Consider the following 11,252-nt stretch of genomic DNA (forward strand, 5'->3'; position numbering starts at 1 on the left):
TCTCAGAGCTGCCACAGGTCCAGAGCACCTGGCTGCAGATTCTAACAATCCCCTTCCCCCGCTACTGTCGCAGATTCTAACAGTCTCCCCCCACCCCTTGCTGTCTTGCCTGCAGAAGGCCCAGAGCAAGGCAGGTTTGTCGTCACTAACTAGCTATGCAGCCTGCTATCTGCATCTGGGTCCTCTGTGAGACTGCTCTTTCAAGTCCTTTAGCTCTGGCTCTCTGGTGCTTCTTCCTGAGATGGCAGAGTCAAGACCTCTGCCCCATGGGCTGAGAAGGAAGGCTGTGTAGACAAATGTGGGCTCAGGATGTGCCTGGACTCCCTCCCACTCCACTCATAGGAAAAGCCCTCTGGCCCGCCTCCACCTGGGTTCCCGCCACCTTTTCTGCTTCCGGCAAAGGGGAGAATGCCTGGAGCCTGCTCTGTGTGTGTGTGTGTGTGTGTGTGTGTGTGTGTGTGTGTGTGTGTGTGTGAATCAAGAAGCAGGGGTTAGGGAGCAGAGCAGAAACACTCCCTCCCCATGTGACACCAGCCTCATATTCTCTGCTTCTTGTCAGGAAGTGTGTCTGGTTGTCAACCCCCCAATTGCCCACCTCAATCCTTGCTACTCAGTTCTGTACCAGATTCCCAACATTTAGCATCTCTAGATCCCCTATCATCCACAGCGCCCCTCCCCCACACCCCAAATCATTTCTCTCTAGGCAAGGTGCCCTCATTGCTATGGAGTGCTAGTCACACTTCACCTGCCTGGAAGCCCCGGAGGTATCCCAGCCTGAATACAGCACTCAGCCCTTGATCATCTAGAGCTCCTGCCTGGGGAGCTGTTTGTCTCCAGTGGAAGAGTACCAGTCCTCTAGGAGGAGAGGCTGTAGTCTGTCCATCTTTAGAGTACCATACTCAGCAAAGCGTCTGCAACATAATATATGTCACTTGTGAGTTGCACTCAATTAATTGAGAATTGTTGTGGCCCTACGCCTCCAGGAGCCAGTGGACACCCACGACACATATGAGCATACATGTGCACTCACAATGGAGCTCAGTATATAACCTGACCAGGCTGGAAGGAAGGTCTTTGGTACTTTGTGGGGCAGCACAGCAAATGGTACATATGTCCACACACACAAGCACACCAAGATCTCCAGATTATCAGGGCATCCAGTCCCAGGAAATCTTACAAGTATACCTCTGGCTGCTGCACAAATGAGGGGCCTTGTCCACAGCACAGGGAAGTGCTGGCTCTGTTTGGAGTCCACCCACCCGAGGATTGCAAAACCAATAGGCAGGAGTTGGTAATACTGACCTCATCTCTGTTTTCATGAAGATTGATTTTATTTTTAATTATGCGTATTTGTGTGGGTATGTGTATGTGAGTGCAGGTGCTCACACATACTGGAAGAGGGTGTCAACCTCCCTGGAGCTCGACACTGGGAACCTAGTGCGGGCCCTCAAAAGACCAGTACACACTCTTTAACTACTGAGTTTTCTCTCTAGTTCCCTGACTTCGTCTCTTTACAGCTCCGTGGATTTAGACAAGTTATCCTCCCTGATGGAGCTCAATTTTCCCATCAGCAGAATGAGATCATGTGAGCATTACAGAGTGGTTCTGTGGCTACACCTGTACTGGCTATCAAGCGGCTGTTCTGCCTCAGAGCTCTCTGGACCTGTATCTGTTTCCTGTGGAGAGGGAGGGAGAGGATGGCTGTAGATGCCCCTTCTCCTGACTCTCTCTCCCCTGGTTTCCACTTCCTGCTCTTGACTTTCCCAAGAGGCTCCCTGGTTGTGGAACTTGGAAATCGTCCCTGGGACTGGGGAATCGTGAACTCATATCTGGGCATTGAGAAGTCACTTATCATTTGTTCCTGTCCTTTGCAAGTCAGGGCTGGAGCTCTCAGTTCTAGCACAATGGCTGGGCTGGGAGGAGCTTGGGCAGTGGGCATTTGTCCTGAACACACCAGAGCAAGGCAGAGATGAAGTCACAGTGGTCACCTCTGCTATGTAGTGGTCAAGATTTTGTGTTGTCTTTCTGGTGAGGTCTGTAGACTAGGGATAATCCAATCCCACTGCATACATTAAACTTTAATATAGGATTTTTATTATCCACCAGACTGGCCTAAATGTTCTAGGTACCATCTAGGGACCAAGACCTTAGAGGAGACTTTGGAGGAGATGTGTGTGGAATCAGGAAGATACGAGGTTTCTCCTGGGATGAACTGTACATCAATCAATGTAATTAGACATGTTGAGCCCCATCCTCCTGGGTAAACTAGGAAGAGCCCACATATAAGTCTGGAGTAAAGGTTGGAGCTTTCTGCTTCCATGAGGGTGAGGCAGCCAGAATCTACCATGCCTTGCATTCATTTCCAGAACCATGACTGCATGTATTTGTTAGCACACGAGCAAGTGCTCGTGTGTGTGTGTGTGTGTGTGTGTGTGTATGTGTGAGTACATGTGTGTCTGTGTGTGTGTGAGTGCATGTGTGTGTATGAGTGCATTTGTGTATGAGTACACATGTGTATGAGTGTATGTGTGTGAATGCATGTGTGTGTCTGTATGAGTGTAAGTATGTGAGTACATGTGTGTGAGTGTATGTGTGTGTGAGTATGTGTGAAGGCATGTGTGTGTGAGTGCATGTGTGTGACTGTGTGTGTGAGTGCATGTGTGTGTCTGTGTGTATGAGTACATGTGTGTGTCTGTGTGTATGAGTACATGTGTGTGTCTGTGTGTGTGAGTGCATGTGTGTGTCTGTGTGTGTGAGTGCATGTGTGTGTCTGTGTGTGTGAGTGCATGTGTGTGTCTCTGTGTGTGAGTGCATGTGTGTGTCTGTGTGTATGAGTGTGTGAATGTATGTGTGTGTGAGTGTATGTGAGTGCATGTGTGTGTATGAGTGCATGTGTATATATATATAGATATATATACACATATATGTATATATATTATATATTTATGTATGTGTATATATATACCTTCAACCCATAGTCTTTCTGTACCAGACTCTCAGACACTGGGATCAAAGAAATGTGCTATCACATCAACTCCATCACAGTGACCAGGGACCAGGCATTATGCTGAGCACAGGGGAGGCAGGAACTGAGACCCTCCCTTTATGACACTCCTTGAATGGCTGAGAGCAGCCACGAGATGTGCTTTCAAGTTCAGAGATCAGTCATCTTCCTGCACCATCTGCTCTATGACATGTTCTAGAAGGCCCAGGATGGAGAGGGCCTTTTTGTCAGAATGAGGCTGGAGTGGAGTTATGCCAGGACCAGATTGGCCCAGCCATCTCTGAGCCAGCCAACTCTTGCCCAGGCCAGCTGCCCTGGTACAGGGGTGCAGGCACAGGCTGTCACAGTCGGGCACAGGCTGTCATCATCAAGGGGCTGGTTCTGTGAGGTACTAGCACATGGGAGAATAGGCCATTGGAGGTTCAGGGGCACTGGCTGAAGTTTCTAGTCCAGGAAACAAAGGGTGAGAGGAAGGACAGCTTAGAAACAGCTGACTATGAGGTAGACTCCGGCACATGACAGGGTTTTCTGGTTGAGGATCTCTATGTGGAATCAGCTTTTAAAAAATGTACATAGTTCAGCAGGCATTTTGCTGCCTCCTGGGATGTCCAGCTCTCTCCCTAGCTCTTCCCTTCATCAGTCAAGCAGATCAGGGAATTAGAGGGTGTGGTAGTATTACATACAGTATGGTGGGAAGGGAGCTTGGAGCATGGTATAAGACAGAGAGAGATCTAGGGTCAACTTTTAAAATACTGCAAGAGCCTCTTGTATGCTCACCTCACCCTCGGCCATGTAGCATGTCTCGAGTTTCGCAGGGCAGCTTATTGAGCCAATGAGACCTGGACCCCTAGTAGTTACACTCTGAGTCACTGCCTTCAGTACTAATCTCTGTACCTTAGTCTTCTTTAAAATGGGGGAAAAGGGTCACCTCATGGGATGCTTGTGAGGTCAGAGCCACACCTGGGCCACTGCTGATGCTTGGGAAAGATTAGACCTTATAACCAAGCTCCCTCCAACCCCCTAACCCTACCCCATCCCCCAGAATATCTACACACACTGCACCTTTGTGAGTCAGGAATGCTGACATCATTTCGTGCTAACAGCAAAGACACCTGCCACTTAGACTTTTTCGTCACATTCCACAGATTCGAGGTTATGAGGCAAACTCCAGACTACAGCAGGAAGATATCCCACTGGCAGACTTGTACCCAACACCACACATTTACCGAATATGGCCTGGGTGTGCCCATGACTCTCTGGATGGTTTTTCTCTCATACACTCAACTCCTGTTGGGGGCAGAGGGAGACTGAGCTCAATACCTGTTCTCTGCGTAGGATCAGGTTCACTGTCTGGCAGGACCATCAAAGCCCTGGACGACCTCAGTCACCACAGCTTCCTTGGAGGATGTTGGGTGCCCAGTATGTCAGGCCAGGCACCACTGGTCAGGGGAAGGGCCTGAAGTAAAGAGGTATTTGGGGTGTGTGTGGATGGGATAGACCTACAGCTCCAGGTGAGAGAGGCTGGCAGTCCTCACAGCATTTCCTCAGCAGGCACGGCTCTTTGTGTTTCAGCTTCTGAGGCATCAGTGCTGTTAAGTCTCATGGGGATACTGTGATTCCCAGGCTCGGGAATCTGTCTGAACCTTCAACACTGACTTGGAGAGTCTGGCTCTTGTTCTGCAGCCTGGAGTCTACAGTGAAGAGAGACTCTTCAGAGTTAAAAGGCTGGACTGTGAGGGGATGTAGAGCTTCCTGGAAAGAAGCGTGAGACTAGGGTCCAGTCACCCCACACCCCACCAATCCCTCTCTGTGTGTAATTTGGGGCCATAAGCAAGAGCCTTGGAAAAAGGATCTCACATTCCTTTTTTTTTCTTTCTTTTTTGCCATGGTGGGGATTAAACCCAGAACCTCACATATGCAAGCAAGCACTCTTCTGCTTCACTATAGCTGCAGTCCTTGGAAAGATTCTTTGTGAAACTGGAAGAGCATGAACAATTGCTTCAACTGGTTTCCAAAGGACCAAACTAGGAAGGAGAGGATCTCATGTATCAGCAGAACAGCCTTTGCATGCCTGTTCCTTCTACTGAGAAGGGACTCCTCATTCCCAGCCCATGGCCCCAGTTCCCAGATGCTTTACTGCAGGCTGGTGGAGAACAAAATCCTGTGCAGGTGGGAACTTAAAAATCCTGGGGATTGACAGACATTCAGATGATACAGGATCCCTCTGGAGGAGACTCTATGGTTTTGAATCAGGATGGGTGCCTGTAAGCAGGGCAGGGGTTGACTTCTATAGGTCAGAAGGGGACCATGTGGTCGAGATGGACACTGAGGTATAATCTAGTATGTCCTGGAATGGATGATGCTCAGATTTAAGGCAATGACATTGTGAGTCTTTGCTTTTTGTTGCACTTTGTTTAGTGCACAAAGAAACATGGGTTCCTTTTGTAGCAAGGACTCATTTCAACCACAGAAAGGACTCTTCCAGGAAGGTGAAATCACCCCCGCAAATGTTCCAAGTTAGCAACAGTCCTGGAATTTTGGTCTAGATGAGAGGTAGTGGTCCCCCTTAAAGAACTAGAAATGCTAGCATGTGGAAAGATGAAAAGAATGTCATCATTTACCATCTGAAAGAGGATGGCTTGAGGCTGGAAGAAATGTACCTGTCATCCAGCCTAACTTCTGCCTCTGGCGTGGCTATCTCAAGTCTTGGACCCAACACTAAACCCAGTTCTGCAGCCATTCTGTACAGTCATGTGTTTGTTGCCCCATGGCTCAACTTCCTGCTCAGAAGCCTCTTCTATTGTCCAATGTAAGTCCCTTAGACTCCAGTGACATATTCTTTGCTCTGGTTCTCCCCTTCATGCTGATAAACCCTGATGCTCTGGTTCCACTCTGAGTCTCTCCAAGAACACACCTGCCACCCATATCCATGCTTAGAGACTAGCTTTGAAATATGTTTTCTCACCATCGTCTGGCTTGAAAAACTTCCTGCCAGAGGGACCTTGGATCCTCCAAGCCCTCACGAGTACATGGCTGATAGTATCTGCATAGAGGCTGGTTCAGGTGCATCCTGCAGTTTATACACTCCTTAGGAGTGACCTGGAGTGATCAGGGCAGTACATACAGCTGTCTAGGGGATCATGGGAACTCAGAGCTAATGCACGTGTCTCCACTTAAGCAGTGGCAGGAAGTGGAGATGCCCAAGCGAAGAGTCATTACAGACAGTCTGAGGGTGGTCTGAGGGCCTTAACCTGAACAGTACATGCTCTGGGATAGGAGGTGCGAAGGATGGCTTGGCCTGGTGGAGAATGGGGAAGATAAGAGAGCAGTCCCTTCAGCGGCCCTTCCTCCCTAGGCAGCATGCCTCTCTTCCCAAACCCCTCACTTCTTCTGGACAAGGGCAGTGACTTCTGAAGGAGGCAAGTGGGACCTTGAGTGTCTTTGATGCAATTAGTTCAGAAGCCCCTCCTATCTGTTTGTCATCCCCCGACTGCCTCTAAATTAGCCGAGATCCCCATGGGACAGTAGGAAGGACTTTGACCTTGTGTGAGAAGCAGAGTGGTTCTGCCTGAGCCTAGAGTGAGCCGCTGGGGCCCCTGGGAAGAGCTGAATGCTCCTGTCTCTGAGGCAGCCCTGAAACATGACACCTGTTTTAACCACCAGACCGTTTCCTTGCCCCGCCCCTGCAGCCTCAGCCATGCTTGCCCCGCCCACAGGTGGTCTACTCTTTGCTGCCCGTGTCATTTAGTGATGTAGCCGGTCCCTTTGAGCAGGACCTAGGACAGGTGGTAGATCATCTCAGAAGCTCGGTGGATGCTGGGGCATCTGAACAGAGGTTTGTGGGGGAATGCCTGAAATAGCTGCCTAGATGAGCTCAGGACCAGGATCTGTGGACAATTCCTTCTCCTGCTTCCTTGGCAGAAGTGTTCAAACCCACCCTTGTCCAGGACTGGGGTCATTGCATGAACAACCACTCTGTGCTGGTCACACTAGTTACAAACGTACTAGCAACTTTGGCACAATTATCCTGAAGACAGGAAGACAGCTCAACTCCCCCTACCTCCCAGGCATGGGGATGGAGTGGGGTGGGGAGCAGAGCTCCAGGATCCAGGCTGCCCGCGCAGCCGTGACACTGGTCTATAGGCAAGGCTTCATCTTAGCCCCTTGCCCCGAGTGTTGCAGCCAGTCTTGGAGGTGGTGACAACACTCCCTGGCTGGTGCCGTTTCCTCCTGTAGCCCATTACATAAGCTATGGGGCTAGGCAGAGGGGTTACCCCCTCTCTCTTAGAATCCCCTGGAAAGCCAAACTTTGAGCAAATCCTTCCCTCCCACCAGGGAGGCTGAGGGGGAGGGATCTGAGGAGAAGACAAGGTTGAGGAGGGAGGGAGGAGGGGAAAAGGAACTGCAGGCTACAATCCAGCCTCACCCTTGGGGGATATGACTTGCCTCAGTTTCTCTCCCAAGTTCCAGCTTCTGAACAGCCTTTGCCCAAACTTGTGTTCTGTTCTCACCTCTCTTCAATAGCCTCCCTAGTCCAGCAGAACCAAGACTTCACAAAGAGGTCACCCGGCAAAAGCAGCCCCCACATGAACTCAGCATTTGGAAACTCAGGTTCAGGTCCATCTAGGGATTTCCAGGGACAGGCTAGAGCCTGGCCCTACAGAGCTGCTGGGCACTGGCTGGGGTCCAGGGCAGGCCCTGGAGCCCCTGCCCTTTTGGCAGGTAGTTGCCACTGCCTGCTCAGATTTCTGGACCCTTCCAGGGGCCAGCTTCCTGGACCGGTAAATCAGGCCTTGCAGAATGCCACTTACCAGAACAGGATGGAGAAGAGCCTGAGGGGTCGCTACTGTGGGGCTGGAATGAGAGGTCAATCGGGACCCAGCCTGCTGCCTGTCCCTGTCCCCTCCCAAGTTTCAAAGAAGACATTTATAAGGGCTGAGCTGGGAGTCCCTCCTGAAACAGCACCCAGGGAAACTGGACTGGAACAGACAAAAATGATAGCCACCTACCTAGAGTGCGGGAAGGGTGTTGGCTGGGGAAGTGCTGCGGCTGCCTGGTGAGCAGACCCTGCTGCCAGCCTCGGGGCTGCTTGGCCCCGCCGGCCTTAGCCACTGGCTGTCCTGGCGTGGCGGCAGCGGGCGAGGGTGCGTATGTGTGTGTGAGCCCCGAGCCACTGCAGCATCTCTGCATCAGGATGCGCTCCTCCCTCTCGCAGGCTCCGCTCACTGGCTGGCTCGGCTCCTCAGCCAACGCTCGGCCGGAGATGGCTTCCTCTGCCCCCTCCCACCCCGCCGTCCCCACCCTCCTGGCTCTACCTCATTTGCTGCCATTTAAGGACCAGGGAGTGAGCCAGAGTGCCGCCGTCTTCCATCAAGCTTGGCCAGCTCCGTGCCCAGCCCAAAGCTGCAGAGGGGTGCGCTGAGAAGACACAGAAAAGTGTCTCTTGCTTCTGAAATTCTGGAGACATCATGAGCACCAGGCTTCTCCCTTCTTTCCTTCCTCAGTCCCTTATTAGAGAATGGGATCCACAGCAAGCCTCCAATTTTCTGTGCGGGGGCAGCTGTGAAGGAGGGGTCAGCCTCCATTACCCCTGTCCCCTCGACCATCATGTTCCTTTTCCTCAGAAGTAACATGGGATTTTGTTGTTGCTGCTGTCAAAATGGTTAAACTGTAAAAGAAATTAAAAATTGATAGCAAAAAGTCTCAGAGTCTTAACCTCCATATTCTTAACAAATTTTACCTGCCTCTAGGTTTGTATCTTCACTTGCATTTTATGGGTTTTGAGAATTTATGAAAATGATATCACAAAATACGTCATAACGTACAAAATACATTAACTATACAATTGAGCTTGGACACCTTTGTACTCCTAGACCCAGTCCATTCTCAGCCCCCAGAAGGTGTGACTTCATGAAAAGCTCATGGACCCGGAGGCTGAGTACCCCAAGGGTCCACTCTGTGTTGTGCCAGTGATACGATGTGGGTGTTTGGCTCAGTCCCTTGCCTCCTTTGAGCCACACTGGTAAACCTACAAGGGTTAAAGATGGCCAAGACCTCTGCTAGCTCTGAGATTCCAGGTGTTCACCCTGGGTAGGAGTGTACCCCTCCTGCCCTGCTCCTGTCATATGGCGACATGCTCAGGGAAGACTGAAGCCTGCAGGCAGAGGGACCAGCCATCTGCAGCACTAGTCAGCCCTGACAGGCTGTCACTGTCATCTCACCCCACTCGGGTTGCCTGCTGTCCGGGGCCAAACTGGCTAGTGGCCCAGATGCTGCAACAGCTGGCAAGGCTGGCCAGCCTCTGAGTTTTAAATGCTATACCTGTCAAATATGAACACAGCTCCTGTCTTGCTGACTGGCCAGTGGCTGCCGGCCTTGAGAGGAATACAGATCCTAGTGCTCGAAGGAGACTTACGCCTCTCTTCTCTCAGTGCCCCTCCCAAGGGCGGGCACACCTCCGAAGCACAACTTCTTTGTTCTGATACAGAGATGCCTAAACTCTACTAAGCTGTTTCTCAGGTAATTTTGAATTAAATTCGTGACAAGACAGGCGCATCCACCTACCTCCTCCAGGGTGGCCTGCCTCTGATATCATGGTCATGTCTGTTTGTCTGTGGCAAGCATGCTGTTCTCAAGGTCCTGAGATACATTTCACAGCTAACACCTCCCAAGTCAGCCTTGCTCTATCCATGTAGGTGCGCCCAGTGAAAGACAGTAGGAGCAGGTCCTTGCCAAACAGAGTGATGTGCCTGCAGCTGTGGACTGATGAACCATGGGTCTGGAACTGATTGCAGAATTGTTTCAGATGGAGACAGCTGTCTTTGTGACTCTATTTTAGGACAACTGCTGCCCTTGTGGTGGGGATCAGGTCTCTGGGGGCGGTGTCATTAGTGTCAGCAAATTCATTCTCAAAGGCTCTCTCAGATCCCCTTCCTGTCAACCTGCCCCACGGCAGGAGGATTCTGAGCAGCATAAGTAGAAAAGAGTATTTACTAATCCAGGATCTCAGTTTAGAAAGACAAGTCCCAAACTTGCCTTCTCACTTGTACAGAGTGATCAGTTGAGCCTGATCCAGATGGGTTACAGGAGTGGGCACCAGGGATCTTCAGTGCCAGCCTCTGGAATGCTCTCATTCTGGGGGAATGTCTGAGGTAGGTATGTGAGGATCCAGGTGGGGCTTTGTCATGGATTCCATTAGTTTGATAATAGCAGAAGTGTTGTCTGTCTCTAGAAGGCCAGAGGCTATGCTAAGAACATTACCCAACATACTGGTCTAGAAGGTGCATGTGTTACACTCTTCTGTTCCTCCTCTCCCTCCTCCCCCTCCCCTCCTCATCTCCTTTCTACCCTTCCTCCTCCTTCTCCTCCTTCTCATTTCACCTGTAGTGGTGGCCATATGCAGCAGAGAGGCTGACCAGCCAGAGTGGCTAGCTCCTGGCTTAACTCTTTGCTGAGGATGCCGTTGTCTGTTCTTGATGGTAAAAAGGGATATAAAATAAAGGACAGGATCATTTCCTGATTGGAGTACCTGTCAGAGCTCGGAATTCCAGCATGGTTGACCATCAGGGGCAATCCTTTTTAACATGGAGAATCAATCAAATTCTGAGACATTCAGAGTATCAGATCTCCAAGCTGTGTCTCCACAGACTCCCAAATGGGGTGAGAAAGGGCCAGCTAAAGATAGCCAAGTGGCTAATCAAGTGGGCCACTATTTGTACTGTAAGCATTTGGTGTCCCCTGGGGAGGATGCTCAGGAGGCATCCTGAGGACCACCCAATCCTCCCAAGGCCATCAGCTGGTCTCAGCTAGCCCTGCGTAATCAATAGCACCAGAGTCGAGAGGAACTCCATCAGCCCACAAGGGCCCAGTCCCGGGGACAAGGGAGAAGGTTGGGACCTTGCTATAGCCTCTTGGCCCTGGCAGCTTTGTATTCTCTTTCCTTACCTGCACCGTTTTCTATCTCCTCTCTTGGCTTCTCTAAGCCAACAGCATAGCTGTCTCCGGTTTTAGATACTACACTCTTTGCTAGAGTGCCCAGGAGTCGTGCATGGTTGCTTTAAATGGCAGGGCACCAAGAGCCAGAGAATGGTCTGTCTTCAAAGCACTTCAAATCATTGTAGATGCTGTCTGCTGTAGAATGTGACTGTCCATCCATAGGCACATCAACATGGCAGCAAGACACTGAAGACAGACAAGCCTGTCTAAGCAGTCCCACCTAGCTTTGAACTGTATTGTCACCTATGATAAC

The sequence above is a fragment of the Grammomys surdaster genome, unplaced genomic scaffold (genome assembly GCF_004785775.1).
Source record: "Grammomys surdaster isolate TR1022 unplaced genomic scaffold, NIH_TR_1.0 145, whole genome shotgun sequence".
NCBI classification, from domain to species: Eukaryota; Metazoa; Chordata; class Mammalia; order Rodentia; family Muridae; genus Grammomys; species Grammomys surdaster.